Source organism: Hyperolius riggenbachi, chromosome 1 (genome assembly GCF_040937935.1).
Source record: "Hyperolius riggenbachi isolate aHypRig1 chromosome 1, aHypRig1.pri, whole genome shotgun sequence".
In the NCBI taxonomy this organism is placed as follows: domain Eukaryota; kingdom Metazoa; phylum Chordata; class Amphibia; order Anura; family Hyperoliidae; genus Hyperolius; species Hyperolius riggenbachi.
Window position 1 is genome coordinate 455,891,164 of NC_090646.1, and position 27,936 is coordinate 455,919,099.

The window sequence follows — 27,936 nt, forward strand, 5'->3', positions numbered from 1 at the left end:
CAGCGGCGGTCGACAGGAAATCGTTCTGTCTGTCTGGAGGTGCTAACCAGAGCAGCGATTGCTACTAGTAGCCCCTTCTGTTCATCTGTCTGGATTGCATTAGCCCTAATGGTAGTGGCAGTGCTTCCTTCTGTGTCTCGATTGCCTTGTCACTAGCGGCGGTCGACAGGGAATCGTTCTGTCTGTCTGGGAGTGTAGGCCAGAGCTGCGGTTGCTACTGGCTGCTCCATCTGTCTGGATCGCACTTGCCCTAGTGGTAGTGGCAGTGCCTCCTTCTGTATTCTGCCTTTGGGGTGTTAACCAGAGTAGCGGTTGCTACTGGTAACCCCTTCTGTTTATCTGTCTGGATCGCACTTGCCCTAGTGGTAGTGCCTTCTTCTGTATCTCTGCCTTAGGGGTGCTAGCCAGAGCAGCGGTTGTGCTACTGGCAGCCCCACCTGTCTGTCTGTCTGTCTTGTCTGATACGAACACTTGCTGTAGGCTCGGTGAGGTAACCGTTAACAAGTGTTCGCGTTCTCTATTTCGTGTTTGTGTGTCATTGGTCATTTAGGGTGGCACGCTTATCACTGGGCACCTAACGCATGGTGATCGTGCAGAAACGCGTTCGCTGTTGCGAATGAGTGCGGTGTTCGCATTTAGCAAGCGTTTGTTATTTTCTTTATCTTCTCATTGTTGTTTGCTGTGCCTTTGCTATTCTCGTACTCTGCTCTGTTCTGCCTTCTGTCACTTCTGGCAATCGCATCTCTTGCGATTGCGTTCCCACTCTTGTTTCTGCAGATGTGTGTTCACCGTCGCTGGGTGGCGACTAGATTGGGGGAAACACATTTAGTCTGTCTCTGTGCTCTCTCTTTTGGAGGGCTATCGTGCCCTACTTTGCCTTTAGCTGTACAATTCCCATCTGGCATCTGTGGCCGTGCAGAGGCTGTGCTCGTCTGAACTCCCTCGCTCCATCTGCTGGTGGGAATTGCCCTCTACCGATGCATTGCACCTAACCTGTGTACTATCTAATTATACGATTGTGGAGGATTTCCGCTGTGTCAGCGCGCATCTTGTGCACTGACCACAGAAATATAAAACCCGTAATCGTTACAGTAAATCAGGGAAAGATTTTACAATGGGCAAGCACCGACTAAATCATTTATACATACTTATTGTAAAAATGAAGCACTTTTTAATGGGCGTGGTGGCAGCGGCAGCCCCAGGACCCGCTAACGCCGATTGGCGTAAAGTCCTGGGGCAGCAGTTTGCAGGAGATCATGCGCAGGCTGCGCGCGCATCTCCTGCCTGGTGGGCAGAGCAGAGCTCCGCCTTCAGTCTCTGAGCGGCAATTGCCGCTCGGAAGACTGTGACACGGCAAAACCATGTATTTACATGTACAGCGCTGCGATCTGCAGCAGCGCTGTACTTGGGACAGCCGTGTGACACGGCTGTCCTCCTGGGGGACAAGAGAGCGATCGGCTATCATAGGCAGAGGCCTATGACAGCCGATCGCCGTGATTGGCTGGCTGGGGGGAGGGAGGGGATTTGTAAAAAAAAAATAAAAAGAAAATGGCAAGAAATATAAATATATATATATATATATATTTATAAAAATAAATAAATACGGGGGGGGGGGCGATCAGACCTCACCAACAGAGAGCTCTGTTGGTGGGGAGAAAAGGGGGGGGATCACTTGTGTGCAGAGTTGTACGGCCCTGCAGCTTGGCCTTAAAGCTGCAATGGCCATTTAAGCAGGAAATAGCTTGGTTACTAGGGGGGGTTAACACCATGGTCCTCAAGAGGTTAAATCAAGTGAGTCAACTGCTGCAGCACTATTCACTGCTTAATCTCTGTTTAATACTTGGCGAGGTTACGGAACTTCTATGTGACTGTAAGAAGAATGTCTGAAAGCAATGAAGTAGCAAGGAATGAAAACAGTTCAATAGTTCATTAGTCTTGTTTAGAAACTCCACATATATAAAAAGGAGAAGTGCAGTTCTATCTAATGTACAAGCCTAGATTCTTAACCCTTAAGGAGCACCTCCATTGTTCTAAAGATTACATTTACTTTAAACCTTGATTCAAGCACACTTAGAATTGGTGGTTTCAAATGAAGCCACCTACTCACCTACAAATAGCTATTGTGAAAACCTGATCCCCCAATCCCTTCCAATAGCTATTTACAGGCAAGTGAGTGACTTGATCCATTTTGCAGTCTCTAATTATATGTGTACTAACATGAGGGTCTAAAGTAAATCTTTTCTTGAGCACACTGATAGTGTACTTTAACCAAAATAATAATGTGGGATTTCAGAAAATCTCTACCTGGGATTAGTAAAATAGATTCACATATTTGCCCCTTCATAGAATATTTCACTTAAAATACCCTTGAAGTGAGAGGGATATGGAGGCTGCCATGTTTATTTATTTTCTTTCAAACAATACAAATTGCCCAGCACTCTGCAGATCTTTTTGGCTGCAGTAGTGTGAATCACACACCTGAAATAAGCATGTGGCTAATACAGTCAGACGTCAGTTAAACTTGATCTGCATGCTTGTTCAAGCTCTATGGCTAATTGGAGGCACGGGACCAGCAGCTGAGCAAGACAATTTGCATTGTTTAAATGAGAATAAATATGTTAGGCTTCATATTCCTCTCAGTTCAGGTGTGCTGTAAGGATTACTTGAATTATACCAGATTAGTCATGTACAATTTATTCCTGCAACACAAGAAACTAAGTAGTGTCCAGTCACTGCTGTGTATGCAACAGTAAATATTTCCCAGTATCAAGACTGCTGCTGACTAGAATGTTAAAGGATTGAGGGCCCAATAAATGGTTTTGTCATAAAACATGAATTGGTAGAGTGATTCTTCAAGGGTATCAAAAGACACATTCTTTCCATATGATAAAGATCTACCATACTGAGAGAGAAATTGAAGTTACTGAAGACTACTCATACATGCTTAACCAATAGCCATGCAACATTTATATTCTCTATGGTATGGTTTAAATAATTAAACAACAAGAATGTGTTAAGAAATGTCTGCCTAAAGCTGTGTTCCCTGGTAAAGATACTTAAAGGCTATTTCTAACCTGCCAGTGACCTAAGTTCTTCAAAGACTTTTGATCTTTCATTTATTGAGTAGGAAAATGTCTTTGAAACCTGACATTTTAAGCTAAGCAATACCACTCTTCTAATTAGGTATCAGTTTGACATTTCATTAAAGGTTCTTTAATGCAGATTCTAGTAAGAAAAATTGTAGATCTTCTAAGACCTTCTTAGTAACTTGGATGACCACCTTTTTACAAATTGTTTTTGCAAAGGTTGTTGTATGACGTACCCTCCCTCAGTTGTTACACATGCTAAATTATTTATATGCATTCTGCACATGCCTAGTTAATGAACAAAGATGCATGGAGATATAGAAATTCACTACATCAGTGTTTTTCATATGAAAGACAATTATAGCATAGTAAGACCAAAATTGACATACAGTTCCTGATTACTAAGTCCCATTTTTATAGGGGGGGGGGGGGGGGTAGAGATAAGCACATTTATTCGGAGTGTGAAGTGTACATGAGAGCAAAAATTAAGAGATATAGGGGTTGATTCACAAAGGTTACTTATTTTTCACCTTAACTGTAAGGACTGCTAATGCATGCGATAAGCAAATAAGGAGAGATAATTCATGAGATAAACAGATAAGGAGAGCTAAACCATGAATAAGGAGAGCTAAACCACGAGTTAACCTCTTGAGGACTGCAGTGCTAAACCCCCCTAGTGACCAGGCAATTTTAAGTAAAATGTGCCACTGCAGCTTTAAGGCTAAGCTGCAGGGCCGCACAACACAGCACACAAGTGATTTACCCCCCTTTTTCCCCCCACCAACAGAGCTCTCTGTTGGTGGGGTCTAATCGCCCCCAGATTGTTTATTTTTTTTTTTTACAAATATTTTTGTTCCTGGTTTTATTTAACCACTTGCCGACCGCACGCTTATACTGTGCGTCGGCAAAGTGGCAGCTGCAGGACCAGCGACGCAGTATTGCGTCGCCAGCTGCAGGCTGATTAATCAGGAAGCAGCCGCTCGCGCGAGCGGCTGCTTCCTGTCAGTTCACGGCGGGGGGCTCCGTGAATAGCCTGCGGGCCGCCGATGGCGGCTCGCAGGCTAAATGTAAACACAAGCGGAAATAATCCGCTTTGTTTACATTGTACGGTGCTGCTGCGCAGCAGCGCCGTAAGGCAGATCGGCGATCCCCGGCCAATCAGCGGCCGGGGATCGCCGCCATGTGACAGGGGGACAGCCTGTCACTGGCTGCACAGGACGGATAGCGTCCTGTGCAGCCCGGTTCACCAGGGGGGGCCAGGTAGGAGAGGGAGGGGGAGGATTTCGCCGCGGAGGGGGGCTTTGAGGTGCCCCCCTCCGCAACACCCGGCAGGCAGGAGCGATCAGACCCTCCCCAGCACATCATCCCCCCTAGTGGGGAAAAAAGGGGGGCGATCTGGTCGCTCTGCCTGCACCCTGATCTGTGCTGGGGGCTGCAGAGCCTACCCAGCACAGATCAGCTAAAACAGCGCTGGTCCTTAAGGGGGGGTAAAGGGTGGGTCCTCAAGTGGTTAAAAAAAGTATGTTCCTTTAATAGATTCCCTCCCTTCCTCCCTCCTTCCCCACAGCCAGCCAATTGTGGCGATCGGCTGTCATAGGCTTCTGCCTATGAGAGCCAATCACTCTCCAGTGTCCCAGGGGGACAGCCGTGTCACACGGCTGTCCCCAGTAAAGCACTGCTGCCGATCGCAGCGCTGTACACCTAAATAGACGGCGATCACCCCGTCTAACAGTCTCTCAAGCGGCAATAGCCGCTTGGAGACTGAAGGTGGGGCGGAGCTCCACCCCCCAAGCAGGAGATGCGCGCGCATCCTGCGCGCGATCTCCTGTATTAGCTGTCCCCAGGACTTTATGCCAATCGGCGTTAGGCGGTCCTGGGGCTGTCGCCGCGGCCACGCCCATCAGCGTGACGCGGTCGGCAAGAGGTTAAAGGGATACTGTAGGGGGTCGGGGGAAAATGAGTTGAAGTTACCCAGGGCTTCTAATGGTCCCCCGCAGACATCCTGTGCCCGCGCAGCCACTCATTAATGCTCCGGGCCCGCCTTTGGTTCACTTCTGGAATTTCAGACTTTAAAGTCTGAAAACCACTGCGCCTGCATTGCCGTGTCCTCACTCCCGCTGATGTCACCAGGAGCGTACTGTGCAGGCCCAGTATGGTCTGTGCCTGCACAGTACGCTCCTGGTGACATCAGCGGGAGTGAGGACACGGCAAGGCAAGCACAGTGGTTTTCAGACTTTAAAGTCTGAAATTCCAGAAGTGAACCGGAGGCGGGGCCAGAGCATTGGTGAGTGGTTGCGCGGGCACAGGATGTCTGCGGGGGACCATTAGAAGCCCCGGGTAAGTTCAACTCATTTTCCCCCGACCCCCCTACAGTATCCCTTTAAGTCATTTAAGGAGAGATAAATTATGAGTTAATAGATAAGGTGAGAACATTTAACAGAAAAGCTTTGTGAATCAGGACCATACTTACTTAGATGATCTATAAGCCCACCAAGTGCACTCTCCACTCTGTGGGCACTAAGGTATCCTTCTCCCATATGGCTGTGTACAGCAGCTGTGGCCAAGAGCGTCCTGGGCATGTGCAGTTCAGAAACAATTGGAACATACCCAGGAGGCCCTAGCAATAGCTACTACACAGCCATGCAAGAGCAGAGAGCGGATGGACAGCGTATGCACCCTGGGGGTCCCACTATGGTTCAGAAGATGAGCTACAGCAGCATGATGGAGGGGAGAATAACAACAATAAGAAGCCTAGATGTGCCTAGTGAACTTATATATTATCAAAGTAATTTTCTTTTTCAACTTTTTTACTGATATATTTGAATATTAGAAAGTGCTATTCAATGGAAATGTTTATAAACAAGGAAGCATAATAAAATGAAAAAGCTCATAAGTTCTAATAAGTTACACAATCCCCACCTTGGCTTTCAGGGGTCCTATGCCATATATCATAGAAAATCTTGTATAACCTTTCCTTTAACAGTGAGTTTATAGAAGGGCTAGCCATGTTTTCAGGAATATTCAGCCATTGGTCATCATCCCACACTCGATTTAGTAGGTATGTTTTAACAGTTTTTTCCCCTTCAGGTTTACTTTAAACTTGGAAAAACTTTCCATTGTAGTTTATTCCACCTTCCTAATGCATATTAACTCAAGATAATAATAGAGGAGTAGTTTTCTACTGTTTTCTAGTAGTTTTCTACTGTATCACAAGGTCACATTCCCTTCTTTCAGCCTTCCAAGACCAGCCTAATAGGCTCCTTAAGAAGTATCTTCATTGTTGTAGTACAGAGGGAGGAGCTACAGGATGTGCCTCTCCTCTCCAATCCCTTCCTCTCTTTTCTTCTCCTCTCTGACAATCCATTACTGAGTTATTATATATAAATAGTCCCCAACAGTTATGTGAAATTATTACATGCAGGTGCTTTTAGTTAGGTCATGAGAGGAGAAGGTAAGCTCAACCCTCTTCACAAAGGTACTATGGTAACACAAACAGTAAAATAAGTCATTCCAGTAGAGAATTATTTTAAAATGCTCAGTCAAGGCAACGGAATGTATTGCATTGGCCATTACTTGTAAATAGTAGCTTTTAGATAACAATTACAGGATCTAATGAAAACCGTTGCAAGTTATATGAATGTTCCATCCTGACCATACTGAAAGCTGCAATATCTAGCGGTCAATTTGTATGACTGGAGTCATACTTTAAATATGCCATTTCTATGTACTTTTTCTTGCTTTAACAAGGTATAGTTTTAATAGATTCTGCAGTAATCTAGAGTGATAAAGTTTAACGATAAGTTAAGCTGAAAAAGGATACACTGTAAGACATGAAGAGGCAAAGGTGCTTAGATCTAATTTTACAGTTGTTAGATAAGTGATTTTTTTTTTTTAGTACAGTACACTTTTTTTTTTTTTTTGGTTAAAATAAGCGGACTCATTGTCAAATTGAATTTGGTAGTCCCGGCGGTGACAGAAAGGTTAGATACACATAGGGTTTCATCAATTTTGAAAGATTTAAGACTATATTTATCATATTTTTTTTTTTAAACACGTTTTTATTGAAAAGGTTTGCAAATGTACATTTTAAGTATTGTCAATACAGTTAGTACAAACATAGTCAAATTAACTGCCATTGCAGAAGGGAGATAGTGTATCAACATAGCTAAGGATCATTAGCACACTTGCCATAGTAATAATTAACGTAAGATAACACAATATGTCAACATGACATATAACTTATTTAAATCCTAGGCTGGCGTTGTTTAAAGGCAGAGATCATGCATGAGCTACAAATCTATAATAACTACAATATATTCAATCGTCATTACATAGTGACTGTAAGAGGTGACAAAGTCCATTTACCCCACACTTGAACATATTTACCAGGGCAGTTCCTATGCTGGTAGACCAGCTTAATATAAGGCAAAATTTTATTGACTTGAATTACCCACTCAGTAATAGAGGGGACTTGTGGTGATATCCAACAGGTTGTGATAACTCTTCGGGCATATAAAAGAGATTCGCGGAGCAAGGTGCATTCAAATTTAGTATATTGGTGTTGTGGCAGGACACCAAATAGACAGATCTTAGGGCAAAGAGTTATTTGTTTCCCTACTATCTCGGCTAGTAGCTGTACAGCTTGTTGCCAGTAGGATTTAATTGGGGGACATTCCCACAGCATATGCCAGAAGTCAGCTGATGGACATGCACATTTGGGGCAAGCCGGAGAGTAATTGGGCTTGATTTTGGATAACCTTAAGGGAGTAAGATATGCTTGTCTAATCAGATAAAACTGGATTAGTTTACCATTTGCAGATATGGAGGCATATACATGCGATTCAAGGATATCCTCCCATTCTTCATCATCGATATCAGTAAGGAAGCAATCCCACCTAGATCTAAGGAGGTCAGTATCTTTGTCTGCTATTACTGTAATAAGGGAGGTATATAGCATAGAGACAAGTCCACCCATCCCTTGAGTGCGAAGTATACCTATTATAGGGAATTCTGAGAAGATAATAGTGGTATTACCAAATTGGGAGTGCCAACAGTGACGTAATTGTAAATATTTATAGAAAAAGGAGTTAGGTAGGTTATAGGTGGCTTTAAACTGATCAAATGATCTAAAGATGCCTTGGTCTACTACTTGCTTAAATAGAGCGACTCCAACCTTCTGCCACTCCAGGGCACCATGAAAGGAAGCTAAATGGGGAAACTTAGTGTTAGACCATAAAGGAGTATCACCAAGCAGGCCATCTATACCGTGGATATGTTTGGACTCTACCCAGACCCTGGCCGCTAGCCTATGGATTGATGTGCCACCCCCTATTAATTGAGTTTTAGGGGCCTCCAAAAATGCCAACAGATTATCACCCTTTATGTATTTAGTATAAAAGTTGTTCAGATATGGGGCGTTCAAGATGATCGTATACCCATGTATTTAAATAACGAAGCTGACCTGCTAAGTAATAAAGATAAAAATTCGGAAGCGCCAGTCCTGCGGATTGCTTAGGTGCTTGCAGGGATTGGAGGCGGACTCTGGCTCTACCCTTACCCCAAACAAATGAAGTTATTAAGGAATTTAACTCAGTAAAAAAAGTTTTTGGGATTAGTATATGTACATGCTCCAAGGTATATAGCAGTTTAGGCAGAATAATTATCTTAATTAAGTTAATTCGCCCTATTATATTTAAAGGGAAAAGGCGCCATTTATCAAATTTCTCACGGACAAAGAGTAACAGGGGATCAATATTTAAACGAAGGAATTCAGATTTGTCTGCCACTATATAAATACCAAGGTACTTGAAGTTTTGAACCACTTGTAGTTGTAAATGCAAAGATGGATGTTTAATATAGTGAGAGTCAAGTGGTAGTATAACCGACTTTTGCCAGTTTATACACAACCCTGAGTACTTAGAGAAGGTTTGTATCGTTGTAAATACTTGTTGCAGCGAATCATCAGTATCTTGTAGGTATAATATTAAATCATCGGCATATAGGGCCAGGGTATAAACAGGGGTTCCTATTCTCAGTCCATGTATTGATGGGTTAGATCTTAAACGAACCGCTAAGACTTCCATCACCAGGGAAAACAAGTACGGAGATATAGGACACCCCTGCCTTGTTCCCCTGGTGAGGGAAAAGGGGGAGGACATATGGCCATTGACATTTATAGTTGCTTGTGGCGCGGCATAGAGTAGTTTAATCCAGGAGATAAACTTAGGACCAAATTCAAAACGTTCAAGGGTCTGCCAGAGCAATTGCCATTCAACTGTGTCAAATGCCTTGGCAGTGTCCAGTGAGACCAAAGCTCTATCTCCGACCACATCATGATCAATTACTAAATGAGTTAATGTGTTCCTGATATTGCTCGACGTGGATTTACCAGGCATAAATCCACACTGGTCTGGGTGTATTAATTCTAATATAACATTTTGAAGTCTGGTAGAAAGCAGTTTAGCTAATACCTTATAGTCACTGTTGAGTAGAGAAATCGGCCTATAAGAGGAGCATTCTAAAGGATCTTTGCCAGGTTTTAGAAGTAATATTACCGATGCAGAATTAAATGAATCAGGCAGAGATAAATTTTTACAGCAGTATAAAAGGGTCTTATGCAACTCAGGAATCAGCATTTCATCATAACATTTATACACCTCTATAGGAAGGCCATCAGAGCCAGGGGATTTATTATTGGCTAATGACATGACCGCATCACGCACCTCATCCAGGGTTATATCCTTTTCTAATATTTGCTGTTGATCAGAAGAGAGGTGAGGGAGCTGAACAGTGTTCAAATACTCATCAATTTCCCGACCAGGGCAGGTAAGGGTGGACGTGTACAGTTGCATATAAAAGTCACGGAAGCAGTTCAGTATACCTGGATTATCATGGTGAACGACACCATTTTTATCCCTAATTGCAAGTATAGTTTGAGGACCTTTATCATAGTGGGCCATTTGAGCAAGAAGCTTCGCTGACTTATTACCTACTTCAAAATTGGATTGTTTAAAGAAAAATTCACGCCTTCTGGCCCTCTCAGTCAAGATAGAGTTATAGGCCTTAAGACTAGATAGCCATATATGCTTAGAGGAATCAGACGGATTTAGAATATAATCTTGTTCAGAGGATATCAATTTGGTTTTAAGATCAGACTCTAGCTTGTTAGTTTCTTTCTTAATATTTTTGATAGCTAAATTAAATGTGCCTCTAGTGTAGGCTTTAAAGGTGTCCCATCTAATCATACTGTTGGTTTGATCAGTATTAGTAGCAAAGAATTCCTCTATTTGCCTGCCTATGCCACCATGTTCAATTATCTGAGAGAACCAGAAGGGATGAAGACGCCATCTTATTGGTGGTCGTGCATTTTGCAGAGAGTAGGTAAAAAGTATTGGAGTATGGTCAGATAGAGATCGTGGCAGATGAGATATGCTAGTAATATAGGCGTTTGCGGCGTGGCGAACACATAGTCTATACGGGAAAGGGCATGTCGTTGTATGGTATGACATGTGAATTGGGAGGTATTTGGGTAATAGTTTCTCCATACATCAATCCATGAAAGTTCAGTAATAAATTTAGCTAGGGTAGTGGGGGGGTAGGTTGGAGGGACTGTACTGTGAAATTTGTCTAGTGCCGGGTTCATTAGCATATTAAAATCCCCAAGGCACATCACATGGTATCCTGGAAAGTCTAGTGCAAACATAGCAATATGCTGAAGTAAGGATAATGATGCAGGGGGGGGGGGTTATAAATTCCTATAAGGACTAATGCAATATCTTCAATATGAAGCGCTATACATATGTATCTGCCACGTTCGTCCAGTTCCACCTTTTGTATAGAGTACCTAAGTCTCTTATGCAGAAGGATAGAAACTCCGGATGAGTATGAGGAGTAGGTGCTATGTGCAGCCCAACCAACCCATTTCCTGCGCAGGCAGGCTATCTTCCCAGGTAACAGATGCGTCTCCTGCAAGCACACTATATCGGGATGAGATTTGTCAATTTGCCTAAAAATCATAGCTCTTTTAAAGCTATCATTTATGCCTCGGACATTCCAAGACATGAATGTCAACCTATCCATAGTTACCAGCATTCAGGTGTATTAGGTAATAAGATAAACTTTTCAGCACAGGGCAAAGGACCACAATGTCACCGTAGCTTAGTAGTTGTAATAGAAAGAGGATAATATAGTAAATTAGAGGCCAGCCTAAAAAAATAAAAACAATAACAGGAACCCATGGTAAACCCCTACCCACAGTACTTAACAAATAACCAAACGAGTACTGGGGTCTTATACCCAAAACTAAAGCCAGACAAGAGGTCAGTCAAATACTGACCGTACTTAAGTGAACCAAGTGCTTAGATTAGTTTTATCATATATTTAATTAGAAAATTTGCACAATTTTGCAAAACTGTATGCAATTTTGAGCATATTTACAAAAGTGCTTAGAGGTTCTTACCAAATGCCTCTTTGTGCACGGCCCTGTCTATACTATCCAACTGCTAAAGTGGAAGTTTGAAGCAGTTTTTTTTCAGGCGTTATTCAAAAGAACGATATTTAAAACAAATTATTTTGTTTGCTGAATATTACCACTGTATTTCTATTTTTTATTTTGGTCTCCCCTGAAGTTCAAAGAATATTGGAAGTTGCATTCAGGGACTTTGTACAGGGACACGTACAACTTATATTAACCTTCTTGCCGGTTATCCTGAGTTCAGCTCGGGGTAACCTGCGCAGGAGGATTTCTCAGGCCCCGCTGGGCCGATTTGCATATTTTTTTTTATTGCACACAGCTAGCACTTTGCTAGCTGCATGCATATTTCGATTGCCGCCGCTCGCCGCCGATTTGCCGCTACCCGCCGCGCCGTGCCGCCCCCCCCTCCAGACCCCTTGCGCAGCCTGGCCAATCAGTGCCAGGCAGCACTGAGGGGTGGATCGGGATTCCCTCTAACGTCCCGACGTCCATGACGTCGGTGACGTCATCCCGCAGGAAATCCCGTTCTGAACGGGATTTCCTGCTTTCAGAGAGCGCCAGCAGCAATCGGTTTAGGTAGGGGGATGCCGCTTGTCAGCGGCTATCATGTAGCTAGCGTTAGGCTAGCTACATGAATTAATTTTTTTTTTTAAGTTTTTAAAGTGCTGCGCCGCCCCCTTGCCGACACAATTGGAATGGCAAGGGGGTTAATTTGGGTACCAAGCTATTAATATTGGTAATGTTCTGTTACTAAAATTTTACTATGAGCTAAAAAGGTACTTTCTGATTGATCACATAACCCAAAACAGAACCCTTTTACTACCTATTGCCAAATCCTAACCTATCCCCTTGCTCCCATTATAACTTTTTCACTGATGTTAATTTCTTCCTGATGCCTAACACTAATCCCAATTCCAAAACACCTAACCCTCTCCCCCCTTCCCAAAGCAAACCCTTCCTATAGACCTACCCTTAACTTTCCTTCCCTGACCATTAACTCTATCCTCTCCCCTACTAAAACTAATCCTATTTCTAGCGATAACCCCAATGCCCTATCCAGAGCTTGACTATTTATTCGTTAAACTACTGCACCAATTATCTGGAGCTCGGTTATATATAAGCCAAACCCTGCCACCTGTACCAATCACTTGCAGGTGTTGTGGGCAGTGGGCACCCAAATTTACTGTTTTGCCCTGGGACTTCCTTTCTGCACCATTGGTTACTCTGCATCATGCAGTGTACATTTTTCGTCCTGAACTTGAAGTCTGCCCACTTTTTTCCCACGGCTCTGTCTCCTTCCCCTGCTACCCTCCGTGGCATGCCGGAGGACACACCCATGCTTCCAGAGTGGTTCGTCGTGACAGGGAAGCAGAGCGGGAATGCTACAGACATTGCTTCTTCCAGCACCTGCTCTGCAGGAACAAACAACATGAATCCCTGCTTCCCTGCCGACTGTGTGCATTGTGTGCGTCCCCAGCTGACAGAAGTCAATAGGAGGGGGGTAGGGGAGGAGCCAGAGCCATAAGAGAAGAATGGAGCTGCCAGGAATCGATTCATTTCAGGCATTGGCCTCAGTGAGGCTCCCTTCGCCATATGATTTCACTCATTTGGCACTGTTATTGGCCTGAGGAAGCAGGCTCAGACCCACGAAACGTGTTGCCTGTGCTAAATAAAAAAATATTTTTGTATAGTTACAGAGATTTCATCATTGAGGTAAGCTATCTCATGTTATTTATCATTTTTAAGCTGTTTTTAGACGCTTTTATTGCACACAGGGCACCTCTTTCCCCCATTTGTGCTTAGTATACCCCCGTATTCCTGTGATCCGAGGGGTGGAAACAGACCACCGGTGGTTTCCACCACGGCGGACTCCTGTTTTTCTTTTTTCTAGGAGAGCGACCACATCCAGGTCCTAGTTAGGATCAGACCAAGTGGAGTCGGGTTTATTGTCTCCACCTGGTTCCCGTGGTCGGTTGCCCAATGCAACCCTCCTTTGTGAGTTGCATTTTTATCATTTATCTTTACTCTTTGCCTCATACATATTGCACTACTGGGCTCCCGGTTTTGTGTCTCCTGTATCTTTTCTTTAGGGTTCAGAGTCACCCCGACTCCAATTTCTATAGGCCTCAGTGAGGCGTCCACTTCTAGTTTTGACCAGCCAATACCCGAAATGGCCAGACTTTGGGCTCTGGCCATAACATATATAACATGACATGTAGTGCAACTGGCTCCTTTGCTATAGATCACTTTTCATATGGAAACTTCAAGCAATTTTCAGGAAATTTTTAGTTGTTTTTACAGTTAAAAAATTGTTTGCCTCTTTATTTTTTAAGCTAATCATAGTCAACAGTGCAAAGCTCAAAATAAGTTGAGTTATGAATATTTATATTGTTAGTGAGAGAAAGCCTCTCTTTGTAATTGGCAATATCATTTCATACATGACAAAAACATCCAATACAGATAAACTGTGTTGGCACAATTATATATTTTAGTTACTAGCCAAATCTGTCAATCATATCTGATTGCAGATGCTGAGCAGTGATGACAACCCGTGCATGCTTTAATTCTTAATTTCTTAGTAATTGTATATCTAAATCAAACAAAAGGACAGCAGCATTTGACAAATATGAACATTGTAGATGAAGAAAAGAAAAAAGCTCTCATTGTCTTCATAGGTAAACTACAGGATGTCCAAAGTTGAAATGTGTTAATTAAGTAGGCATATGCTTAAGAAAATGCCCACAAACATGAAAACTACTCTTCAAAGCTTAATTTGTTTATAAAGTAATTACCGTAACTGATGGTGATTTGATTGAAAGTTCTTCAAACTGATCAGTTCCTGCTATATCCTGGGTCTAGATATTCATCGCCTAAGGTGCAAGCAGAACGATACGGTATTACACTATGAGGAGTCCCTCTTTTTTGCTGGGTTTTTAAATAATCATGGAAAGAATGGACAGGCAGGAGTGCTGCAGAAGCCAGAGGGGTTGGATATCTATGCTAAATGACTTCAACTGTGGCAAACCTGAATATCTGTTTATACAGTATGTGTGGGCAGCATGGTGGCGCAGTGGCTAGAACTCTCGCCTTGCATCGCTGGATCCCTGGTTCAAATCCCAGCCAGGGCATTTTCTGCATGGTATTTGTATGCTCTCCCCATGACTGTGTGGATTTCCTCCAGACACTCTGCTTTCCTCTCATATCCCAAAACATACATATAAGTCAATTAGCATCCCCCTAAAGTTGGCCCTAGACTACGATACAAACACTACACAATATACACATATGACCATGGTAGGGATTAGAAGTTCAGAAGATGTCGGTGCGATATAAATACTAAATAATAAAGTATATCATTTTAACTTCTGTTGAATGAGAATTTGCAGTTATTTGTTGCTCCTCATAGATCCAGAGATAAAACTGTAGGTGGTTGTCCTGAATATTAGAACATAAGCTATATTTAACAGTGGATACTTTCCAGCTCATAGATGAATTTCTAACCACAAACATGAAAGAAGAAAAGAAGAAAGAAAAAAATCTCAAACTGTCACTTTAGTGTCTTCTTATATCAACCTTGGCAGCCAGTTTACAGTAACAGTCTGCATAGCAAAATGACATAACTGTCAAATGTATCTGTTTTCACCTATTCAAAGATATTATTTTTTTCCTATTCTATAGAAAGCTGTGAACAATTCCTATTAGTCCTTGCCCACAAACAGTTAACACACTAATCCCCTTAACATAGTTTCACACACAAAGTAGGTTGAATTTATGTTAGTACATCCAGATTACCTTAGAATATTTTTTGTCTTGAAGAAGGAAACCTGAGCATGTAAAACTCCAATGAAATGTTCACATGTCCTTGGTGGGTCATTGGATAGCAAGCATTTAACCAAAAATGGTTACTTTGTCATTTCTCATTTTCTTTTTCTTTTTTTTCTTCTTTTTTTTTCTTCAAAAGTATTGATTTTATAGATCAATCAAATACATTTTTTCCATCATGCTCAATCGGGCATTCATTAAATTCTGTACAAAATAGATTAAGATTCATTAATCATAAGAATAGTTTAACTTAATTATCCTAAAAACTGAATGATTTGGTTGCATGGTATATGGCCACCTTCAGAAGGCTATTGAAAAAAATCAATTTGAAAGTCCTGGATGTAAGAAGGTGACCAAAATGGAGGATTGGAGATGGTCTGAACCTCCGATTTTCAGTTCGCGAACCGAGTTCGCGATCCTCCCGCAAAAGTTCGGTTCGCGCAAACTGTCGCGAACCGCAATAGACTTCAATGGGTAGGCGAACTTTGAAAACTAGAAAAATTTATGCTGGCCACAAAAGTGATGGAAAAGTGGTCTAACACCTGGAGGGGGCATAGCGGAGTGGGATACACGCCAAAAGTCCCCGGGAAAAATCCGGATTGGACGCAAATCAGCATTTAAAGGGCAGACATCACATTGAATGCTAAATTGCAGGAATAAAGTGCTTTAAAACATCTTGCATGTGTATACTGTACATCGATCAGGGAGTGTAATTAGAGTACTGCTTCCCACTGACACACCAAACTCACTGTGTAACGCACCGCCAACAGCTGTTTGTGTAGTGATGGCCATGCTGGACTGGTGCGCACCATGGCCAGAGTGCAGGCCGCGGCGGTTTTCAATCCCATATGGTCGCCGGGCTGTGGTAGCTCAATGATAGAACAACAGTGACTGTCCAGCTGATCAAATTTGGTCTGTCCACAATGAAGCAACAACCTTATTATCTTTGGTGTGCCACCCCCCGAGACACTCATATAGCCGGCGGTCATTGCTTCATTGTGATACGCAAGCCTCTTCACCGCGGCAAGGTAATGATCCCGAAGGGGAATGGACAAATGTACATGCCTTTTGTTTTGTTGTTCCAGCTGCAGTGCACCCTGAAAAATTAGGCAGGCATGTACACGCACCAGAAAAATTAGTATAGCGGCCGCTGCTAGCAGCGGCCTTAAAAATTCAGGAATCCGCCTGGAGTCCGGGACCTTGTTGGTGGTGGCGGAGAAGGCAAGCAGCCTGCAGGTAGAGATGCTGTGTGGGGAGCGAGCGATTTAGTCTTGGGGCAGGCAGCCAGTCACACAGCGTGCAGGCAGAGATGCTGTGTGTGGGGACTGACTTAGTCTTCGGATGGGCAGTAGCCCTCCGGGATCCATGCCTCATTCATTTTGATAAAGGTGAGGTACTGAACAGTTTTGTGACTTAGGCGACGTCTCTTCTCAGTGACAATGCCTCCAGCTGCGCTGAAGGTCCTTTCTGACAGGACGCTTGAGGCAGGGCAAGACAGCAGTTGGATGGCAAATTGGGACAGCTCTGGCCACAGGTCATGCCTGTGCACCCAGTAGTCCAAGGGTTTATCGCTGCTCACAGTGTCTACATCCACACTTAAAGGGGCACTACAGCAAAAAAACTATAAAATGTAAAATATGTGCAAACATATACAAATAAGAAGTACATTTTTTCCAGAGTAAAATGAGCCATAAATTACTTTTCTCCTATAATGATGTCACTTACAGTAGGTAGTAGAAATCTCACAGAAGTGACAGGTTTTGGACTAGTCCATCTCTTTATAGGGAATTCTCAGGGATATATTTATTTTCAAAAGCACTAAGTAAATGGCAGTTGCTCTGTCCAACTGCCAAAAAACTGTGTAGCGAGCAGGGAAGCTGGCCAGCATCATTGTTTAAATCCTTTTTAGGGAATATCTTTACAAAGAATAAAAGCCTTGCTGAGATTCCTCTATGAAGAGATGGACTTGTCCAAAACCTGTCACTTCTGTCAGATTTCTACTACCTACTGTAAGTGACAGCAACATAGGAGAAAAGTAATTTACGGCTCATTTTACTCTGGAAAAAATACACGCACGCCTTCAGGTCACACAGTGAGGGGGCGCAGTGACCAGGAAGAAGGAAGCCGGCGGAGGATTTGTATTGCCTCGCGGGGCAATTTACGGCTATGAGAGAACAGGAGATGGCTTGGAGCGGCGCCCAAAGTGTGCGGGGGAATGGCAGCACTCAATCTCTTGCAGCGGGAGCGTTGTTTGCCGGGGGCCAATGGACGAAATCACAGGGCAGGAGAGGACCTGGAGCAACATCCGGAGTGTGCGGGGGAACAGGCAGCACTCAATCTTTTGCCGCTGCAGCGATATTTCCGGGAGCCCACGGACATCAGCATCTTGCACTGCTGTGGGAAAGGGGGTTATCCACTGGTCTCTGGGATTCCCAAGTCAGGAAACAGTTGTGCTTGAAGTCCAGAAGCAGCAGAGTGCTTCGGAACATGCCATGTGGACAAGACCCCCGTCTGCACAGGTAATGGCTGCAGTAGAGGATTGTACAATGCTCTCCTTGGCCTGCTCTTCAGCTATGCTATGTGTCTTGCTTTGTTTGAAAGGCAGTCTTGGACTTATGCTGATTTTACTAACTACCTTATAGATGGCATAGGTTAGTGTAGTTGGTGGGTGAGCAGCAGGTGTAGGGTAGTTAGTGTTGTCAGTGGGACAGCATAGGTTATAATAGGATAGTTAATGTAGCTGCAGGGGTTAGTGTGGCTTAGATAGGGAAAGCTTAGGTGGGGGGAAAGGTCCACAAGATGCCCCTGGACCATGGACACAACCAGGTTTATAGTATATTTTTTTTTCCTTGATTTTTGTCCTCTAAACCTAGGTGCGTCTTATGGTCTGGAGCATCTTATGGTCCGAAAAATACGGTAGGTAGATAGATAGATAGATAGATAGATAGATAGATAGATAGATAGATAGTACTGCCACTTTTCTGCATAGTTTATAGTAAACAAAAAACAATTTGCATTTGCATCACTCTTGTTGACCTCTCAATTTAAATAGTTGTATCTCTCTATATTGCCATGATGGATTTGTTATTATGAGCAGAATCTTCTGGGCGAGCAAAACTGCTCCTTGTTGGCTTATTCTCGTGATTATTGCTACTGCACAAACTAAAAATGGACATTTCTGTGTTCACATTTTGCAGGTTCCCTTAAACAATGTTGATGCAATTAGTATATATATTTTAACTTTCAATAATCTAGCTTTCAAAGTTTTCTGCAAACAGACTCTGACTCAATGCACCAGATGAGTGTTGCCATGGCAAAAGAAGAATGCACTCTCTGACATTAACGTGTGCGTATGAGATACCTGATATGCTTCCATGCAAAATGCATAGATGTCACTGAGAGGACTAAAGCACAGTGGGAGGAATAGATCACCACTGATTAGTATGTGAAGATCATTCCTTTTATACTACACAGAGATGAACAGATGGTAAAGAAAAGCCAAATGTGACCTTAATTTACCCTAGTATCATCGGCTATTTCCTCCTGTGTATAACAGATTACCTATTATGCTGTTATAAGCAATTTACCCTGAAGCACATGAATCCATGTACCTTGTCTCATGTGTACATGGCCTAACACTATTTCTTCCTAGACCTTTTGTTGTAAATTGTAGTAAGAGATGTGGGATATCTATAGACCAGTAATTTTTCTGTGTCCCACTGACAGACCTTAAATTCTAAGAACTAGAAACCGTCATTGTTTTGCTCCTGCCAGCAATTTGACCTGCCCTGAAAAAAGACTAGAATCTGAATCTGAGTGATGAATTCTGGAAAATAATGACAGTTCATAGCACCAAGTAAAGATGATACAGGACAAACCACCCAATGTAGCGATCTGTATAGAAAGTAAATAACTATTCAGTGGTTAAGCACTAGGCAGTGTAGTTTCATTCAATAAAAAACATTCACCCACATAAAGAGATGTTTGATTGGTACCATAATGAATTCTGCTGTTACAAAATAAATGCAAGATTTTGTGCAGGTACTTCTGCAGTGCTCTGAATCAGGTAATACATTCTAACATGCATAAACTGACATAATGGAGATGCTGTGGCATGTCACCATGGTGTGGCAGGATTATTCTGCACTGAGTGTAGCCACAATGAAGGGTGTACTTCATGAGTTTAGATGGATCTTGCCTTGCAAGGCATCTAGTCTAGTCCACACACCTCCTCCAGAGCATGTGTATCAGGGTTGCTTCAATGCTTATGGGGCATGCCTTCCACTGGTTCCACTGCTCCAGTCTTCAGGGTCTCCTCTCTATTTTGCTTTGCTTTTTTATTCCTAATGTGGTGTCCGAAGTTCACAGTGAGGTTGAATAGCATGGAGGATACAGTAGTAAGGTAGAATTGAGAGAGAGCTAAAGACAGAGAAACAGAGGGTGACGATATATCGTGGAACAATCTGTATGTATCCTGTGAGAGATGGCTAGGCAGGCATTATAATGCAGGGAGTACCACAGAGGAGACATTAGAAGTAGCATAGAGGAGGCACTTTATGGAGAAAGTATTGTAAAGGTGACATTGTATATGAGGAGATTGTCTTAAAGGGTCACTATGTATGGAAAGCACCATAAAAGGGGAATAGTGGGGAGAGAGCACCATAAAGCATGCACTGTAGGGTAGTGGCACCATGAAGGGGAAACTAAGGACATTTTATGGGGGGCCCTGTAAAGGAGCTACTTCAAGGTTACAAAAAGACAACACTATAAAGAGGAAACAGTTCAAACTCTTAACCCTAACCTACAAAGCTCTCCACAATCTCTTTCCCCTATACATCTCCTCACTAGTTTCCAGATATCAACCCAACTGCAATCTCAGATCTGCACATGAGCTTCTTTTATCCTCTTCTACAATTACCTCCTCACATTCACGGGTACAAGACTTCTCACTTGCCTCACCCCTCCTCTGGAATGCCCTCCCACAGCACATCCGCCACTCTGCCACCTTTGAACTCTTTAAACGCTCCCTTAAAACCCACCTTTTCCGACAAGCATATTCTCTAGCTTAGGCCATGCACCCTACAACCTCGCATCTACATTTACTCCTCACTAAATAACCTAATCATGCACTGCCTGTACATATAATGTATACTTCCCCACCTCTTGTTTCCACCCCATTCCTATAGACTATAAGCTCGCAAGGGCAGGGCTCTCACCCTTTTGTGTCATGAATTGTTATTTTAATTGCTTGCACTCTGTTATATATTTATACATTTTAGTCATCATGTTACATCTGCTATTGTAATCACCTGTTCTGTATTTTGTACCAGTGTTCATATTTGATGTATATCATTGTCTGTATCATTATGTATCCCTTGTTTGTTTTCTTACTTTGTATAGCGCCACGGAATATGTTGGAGCTTTATAAATAAATAATAATAATAATAACAATATTAATAATAATAATAATAATAATTACATTATCCACATTATTTTGTCTCACACATAATCTGCTGCAACAATGCCCGTTTATTGGAGTCAGCAAACCTTGAAAGGTTGTTACAAACATAAAACTGCCATTTTTAGTAATTTAATTGCTTTGGGGTGGAAGTAATAGGAATGGTAAAAACTCAATTTTAAGGGGCAGAAAATGGAGACATTATCCAACTTGGTGCTCCAGAAGCGTAATCTAAAACATACCGCCTGTTGATTTGGGTAAGTAATGTAAAATGAACAATATTCTACTACTTCTGTGACCTATACCTAACACCATCTCCCCCCACCTATGCTTAACATTTACTTTTCCGACCTAAGGCTAACAATGACCCCTTCCATACCTACACCTAACATTAACTAATATTACCAATCATACCTGCTTTCTAACTTGACCTCCATCCCACTTATATCTATGCCTAACACTAATCTGTATAGCCAAACACTGTAGCCAATAATGCTACGTTGTACATGATCACAGTGGTCGGCAATACCTGCACCACAGTCAATACAGTGTTCAGCTATAGCCAAACTCCAGTGCTCGTTAATTAAGTAATGCCAATATCGAACCTCGTTGCCCAATTTACTCAGTCAGTGCTGCCATAACTGAAAATTTACATTGAGAATGATGGCGAAGCCTAATTTGACTAGCAGGTTATGTGACCAAATTAAAGTGGACCTGGACTCTAACACAGGACAGAAAGAAAACATAGAGAAATGCACCCTCTATGTATTTAGAGAGTTTAGCCTGTTTAATTCCCTCTCATTTATGTCTAATCGTAAGTTGTAATTTGATCTCCAACTTGTGTCACATGATTGCCATGGCAGAGATAGCAGATAAGTTCATTTGAAAACACAGGATGTTAACAATATGTCTGCTTCCATGAATCAGGACATAGAAACAGTGCATATTTATTTTAGGATTTGTATCAGCTGCAACAAAGAAATGAGTTTTGTTTTAACGAAACCAGAGACTTACTATAATCAAAGTTTTATACATACCTGGGGCCTCATCTTCTCTATCTTCTGTACCTGAAGTTACGGGACCAGGTACAGAAGACAGAGAAGACTGAGGACGGCGGCGTAGGAGCGATATGTGCGGATGAGGCTGTAGGAAGCCCCAGGTATGTCACTTCCTGAAATTAGAAATAAAATCTGCTCACCAGAATGGCAGGTTGGTTCAGAAAATAAGAACTAGTGATCAGGCTCAGACGGCAAACACGTTTGTGTGTTCAATGGATCAAAGGCTACAGTGTCATCAATGCTACAACCATTCAGTGACCAGAGCTGTGTATATTGTGCTCTTGTGATTCGGGGCTGCTGGAGTCACTGATTGAAAGGTGTGTTTGGCTGAGTATACCTTGTAATCAGTGGAAGGATTAAAAAAGGTTTACTTGTACAAAGTCAACATGTTTTGAATGACAGTACAATCCCCCACCACAGGATATTCCTTTCAGTCAACAGCCTGGTGGTTCTGAATCACAGCAACACTCAGCTCTGGCCTGCACACTTTTGCAATGTGTGCACTAGCCTTCAACAGGAGCCACGTAAATCTGATACTTTGCTGAGGCAACCAGGCAGTTTGTTAAAGATCACAAACACTTATCTGTAGATGTGCTTCACTCATTATTTTAATTTTCTTCCCAGAGTTTCTATCAGTTCAGATCCTGTCCTGTGGCAGCAGTTAGGGATTCACTTTTTGAAACAGTGCTAGAGTTATTGCTCTTCCTGCTCATGTAAGGTTATTTAACTTCTAGCTGAGTTGTAAAAGCACAGTATTTTATTCATGAAGTGCCTAAGTTCACTAAATAATGGTAAAATGCACAGGCATCGTGCATTGATTTTACCATTATATACACCAGTTACATAGCGTGTTGTGCAGGGGCGTAACTAGAAATCACTGGGGGGGGGGGGGGGCATCAGGTAAACTAAAACCCAATGTTATTCATTTGGATATTGCACACTTTAATGTGTTTTCCCCATGCAGATAAAAACAGACAGCATGAAAGCACTGTGGGCATTTTTGCTATCAATTACATTAGTTTCTGTGGTAAAACGTGCATATTTTCACACAGACAGACACACATGGGGCCTGATTCACTATTCGGTGCTAACCTAGTTAGCATGTCTAAAGGCTTTGGGCGTGCTAAATAGGGTGCTAAGTAGTTAGCAGTTAGCACGCAGAAAGGTGAATCAGGCCGCGCGCAAAGTCCCGCGCGCAAAGTCGCGAAACGAAAATGGCACATCCGATGCGCCTATAAGGGCGCATTGGTTGCGACCTTAACATCGCATAATGTGCCCTTATAGGCACATCGGGTGCGCCGTTTTCATCGCTCTGCAATGCGATGTTTCATGCGCACCAGACTTTGAGCGCACAAAGTTTTGCGTGCAGGACTTTGCACGCGAGCGCTAATTAGTGTGCCCTAAGCATCTTTTGGCATGATAAGGGGTTTTTCACAAGCGTGCTAACAGTTAGTACCGCTTTGTGAATCAAGCCCATGGTGTACAGAAAACGCATACAAAAAAACGACAGACAAGTGTGCTCCCAGCCTCAGATTATTACACTCACCCTGTCCAACTCTGATGGAGCAGAACTGGCTCTGCAGACTCCTCCAGCATCACTACAGTACACAGCACTTGGGGAGGGGTAGAGAGGTTGTAGGCTCGGTGCTGTACACAAGACCCTGCTGCACACTGAACAAGGACTGTCTATAAATCTTTGTCTACAAAACTTTGTATGATTCTTTATCAGCGGCTGAGCAGGTGCAGTCATTAGTAAAATTGTACAGAGAGCAGAAAGTTTTTTCTCTCTTTACTGTTTGTTGTCAGTCTCTCAGGACAGGAAAAAGAAGCTTCTCCCCCCACGGGGCCCCCTGCCGCTTCTGAGCCCCCCCTGCAGCTGCATCCCTTGCAGAGTCTATTGTTCTGCCCCTGGTGTTGCACAATCAGCACAGCTTGCATTGCTGCTATTAAATAACTATACACCTACGATACATTTTTCTGGTTATTAACAGAGCTGAAGTGATTGAAATGATCACAGTAGCCATTCTGGTTTGGCTAGCTGAACAAGCAACAACTATTTATGTCAGGAAAAAAGGCTATTCAGAGATGCTGGCCAGTTAGAGAGCAGCACTGGACTGATAATGACCACTTCCCTGGCATAATTTTTGATATGTGGTATGAGAGATCACAAATACTGGTACAGCACAATCCCATCACTTGGATATTGAGCAAAATATTTAGAAGTGATAGTGTATGACTCAGCTGTGGCACACATGAGTTTCCTGTCATCCAAACTGATCATTTATTTTTGGATCCTGAGACTGTGTGCTTTGTGTACAAGCATAGTGTCTTATATGTGTACTGGCATTACTGTCCTATGTGTGTATAGGCATCAATGGCAGAGCACTTTAAAAGGTAGCAAGATGCTTCCTGTTGAAAAGGGTGCCCGCAATAATAGCAGGTGCCAGGGTCCCCAGCTATGCAAACTGTGGCTACAAATAGCAAGCCGCAGTACACATAGTGGGTGGCACCCGCTATATTATAGCAGCCACCGTTTTCAACAGGACACCATGGGTTAAGGGTAGGCACCCATGAGGATGGGGTGGTTAAGGTGCGGTGCCCACTAGGTGGGGTTAGGGTTAGTTGCACACAAGGGGGGTTATGGTTAGGCACCCACGCGGATCCGAGATGAAAAACTAACTATAACAAGTAACTTGTCTATATATAGCTTATCTAAAGTTTATATAGTTTACACAGCAAATCTAGCTGCAAACAGCTTTAATAGAATACGAATATTTCTTCCTGTGATACAATGACAGCAGCCATGTTGTTTGTAAACATTACACAGAGGCAGGCTTATCTGCATCTTGAGCACAAAAACCTAATCCCCTCTCCTCCTCCCTCCTCCCCTCTGCCTTTGAAATCTCTGACTAGTAATACCTCCCCTCCTCCTGCCCAGACTGAGCTCCCATGAGCCCTTGCTACTGTCTGAAAGTGCCTTGGCTCTCTGAAAACCTGTGGGCATGGCTTGTTTAGTTTATAGGAAATTAGAGCATTAAAACAAAAACAAAAAAGTATTTGGCTTGAGGAATGCCCTATAAACAATAGGAAAGGAACACAATTATGCAATGAGTAAAAGTTCATCTCGGATCCACTGTAAGGTTAGGTGTACCCCAGGGAAGAGGTTTAGGTTAGGAACCGGGGATAAGGTGCTGAACTTCCTGGTCAATAGTGTCTGAACCACACACCTGAAACAAGAATGGAAAAAAGAGGGTCTATGGTCACAGTATTAGAAGTAAAGGATCAGCAGGACATCCACACAATTTGCATTGTTTAAAAGGAAATAAATATGGTAGCCTTATGTCTCTCACCTCGGGTTCCCTTTAAGCTAAATATCATGCACTACATATCTAATCTTGGTATCCATGGCCAGCTTCAGTCTCCGGAAATGAGGAGCAAAACAAGTAAAAAAGTTTCTATTTTTTTTTATTTGCAAAGCTGCAAAGCATGCAAGAGTATCCATAAACAGTACTATACAGATGTCAATGTCACAGCAGCAGCGTTAGTCATACTTCCATAAGTCACAAATAGAAGAGTGTTTTGAAAGGCATAAAACCACCTAACATATCAGTAATCCAATCATGACTTCACAGCAGAATGGATCTTCAGATTGATTGTTCAGGAGTGCAGAAATTCCTCATTATATGCACTGCCTGAGGCCTGATGTAAAAAGGGTCCGTGGGAGTGTCTCTCTCTCTTATTGTGAAAGCCACAGTACAGCGAATGTGCTTCCTTTCAAGCAGCCACTCTGTATTTACTCAGCTATCTATTGTTAGACATCCATAAATTATTGCTGATTATATTTTTACAGCTGACATTCATCTGTTTACCATCATTCAGAGCTTAGTGTGCGTGTAAACAGGAGGTATATTCTCTAAAGGTTTCTTTCAAAGCCATTTTCCTTTGACATTTCATGATGACATGGGGAGATTATTTTTGTTTGGACTATGGAGTACAAGAGGCTAAAGATGTATAGCAAAGATTCAAAACGGGAAGCTTGTGTTTTACTAGAAAACATTTTTTTTATTATAACTACTCCTTAACTGCTGTGTTTTACTCCTTCCCCATATTAATTTCAAGCTATTTTGGAAATGGCTTTATTTCATTTACTGTATGCATTAGTGTAAAGTCTAGGTACATTCATTTTTTTTTATCCCCCTCCATCCCCCTGTCCAGTACTCAACAGGAGGGACTCCTCTACCCAAACATGTCTCTTATAATGATATGTACCCACAAAGCTCTAGCAGTGTCCTACTGGCACTGTTCATGCCACCTTATCCCCTTGCCTTACAGCTATTTGGAAGGGTTTGTGTGTCTATTGCAGCTTACCTTCCCTAGTCTATTGTTCAGCTAGATCAGTGGTTCTCAACCTTTTCAGTGCATGCACCCCTTTAAGGGGTATCCCCGAGCCTATGTACCCCCTATGTTAAAATTCACTTAATTTCCCCTCAAATTACACAAAACAAGGCAGCACTTCCCCCAAAATACACAAAATGAGGCAGCATTTCCCCAAAATACACCTGATTAGGCAGTGTTTTCCCACGAAGTACATGTTAGGCAGCATTTCCCTCAACATGCTCACAATTAGGCAGTGCTTCCCCCAAAATACACATATTTAGGCAGAGTTTACGCACATAATTAGGCAGAGTTTCCACCAAAATACACATAATTAGGTAGTGGTTTCTCCCAACATTCACATATTGCGGCAATGTTTCCCACAAATTATACATAATTGACAGCATTTCCCTCACAAAAAAACACACAATTAGGCAGCGGCTGCCCCCAAAATATACAGAATTAGGCATTCCTTCCCTTAAAAACACATTAGGCAGCGTTTCCCCCATAAAATATTTTAGGAAGCATGCCCCTTTAAACTTTTTTTTTGTTTCTCCCCCAGTTAGTGTCTCCTAATATCCCTGGGATCAGTAGTTGCACGTAAAAATAAAAATAAGGCAGGTAACTCGTCTCCTGTCCTCCAACGCTGCTCCCCGACCTCCATTGCTGCTGGCTGCAAATCTCCTGCACTATTCTGACAGGCAGTGCAAGGCTAAAGGAAAATGGAGGCCGGAGCCCAGTGCTGGAGACACAAATAGACTCTGGGCTTCGGACGCCATTGTCCTATAACCCTTCTGCCAGAGTGCCGACAAAACTCTCACGGCCATGCTTGAGTTAATTACTGGCTATGTGGTGATTCTTGTACTTTCTTTTTAAAATACGGTAACCTAGTTACCCTATGTTGCACTCTATTTTATTTTTTCTTGATTTTTGGCTTATATTTATCTTTGTGCATTTTTGTGCATGTGATCCACAAAATGTATTTTGGGTGTGCTTACTGCCATAAATATTTTTTTAAGTAGAGTGGAGCCATAGGTAAACATGAATACTGTGAACCTTACTGTACTGATAGTCCATATTTCTTTTATTATTATTATTATTAGTATTATTATTATTATTATTGATTTATAAAGCGCCAACATATTCCGTGGCGCTGTACAAAGTAAGAAACAAACATGGGGTACATAAATACAGACAATGGTGTACACTACTATACAAGATACATAATTAGTGACAAAATACAAAAAATGATACAGCATACAGAATACAAAATACAGAAGTGGTAATGACAGTGATAAAAGTAACATGATGAATAAAATGTATAATGATTTCCAAGACGCAAAAGGGGGAGAGAGCCCTGCCCTTGCAAGCTTGACTTAGTTTCCTCCAAGCACCTCAGTCCCTTGGCAAGTGCCAAGTTTGAACCCGTGAACCTGTCTAACCAACTGGCAAAAATAACTATAGGAACAGTTTTGAAAAAAAAAGTACAAATGTTCAGTTTAGATGTCACTTTCCTGTGGCATTAATTCACATTCGCTAATGTATGTCAGTTAGAATTAGTTTGGTCAGATGTATATTACCGGTGAGGAGAAGTAAAATATAAATGAAGTCCCATGTATTTCAATTTTATAAATTAATGAAAAAGTAGACACTATAGAGGGTAAG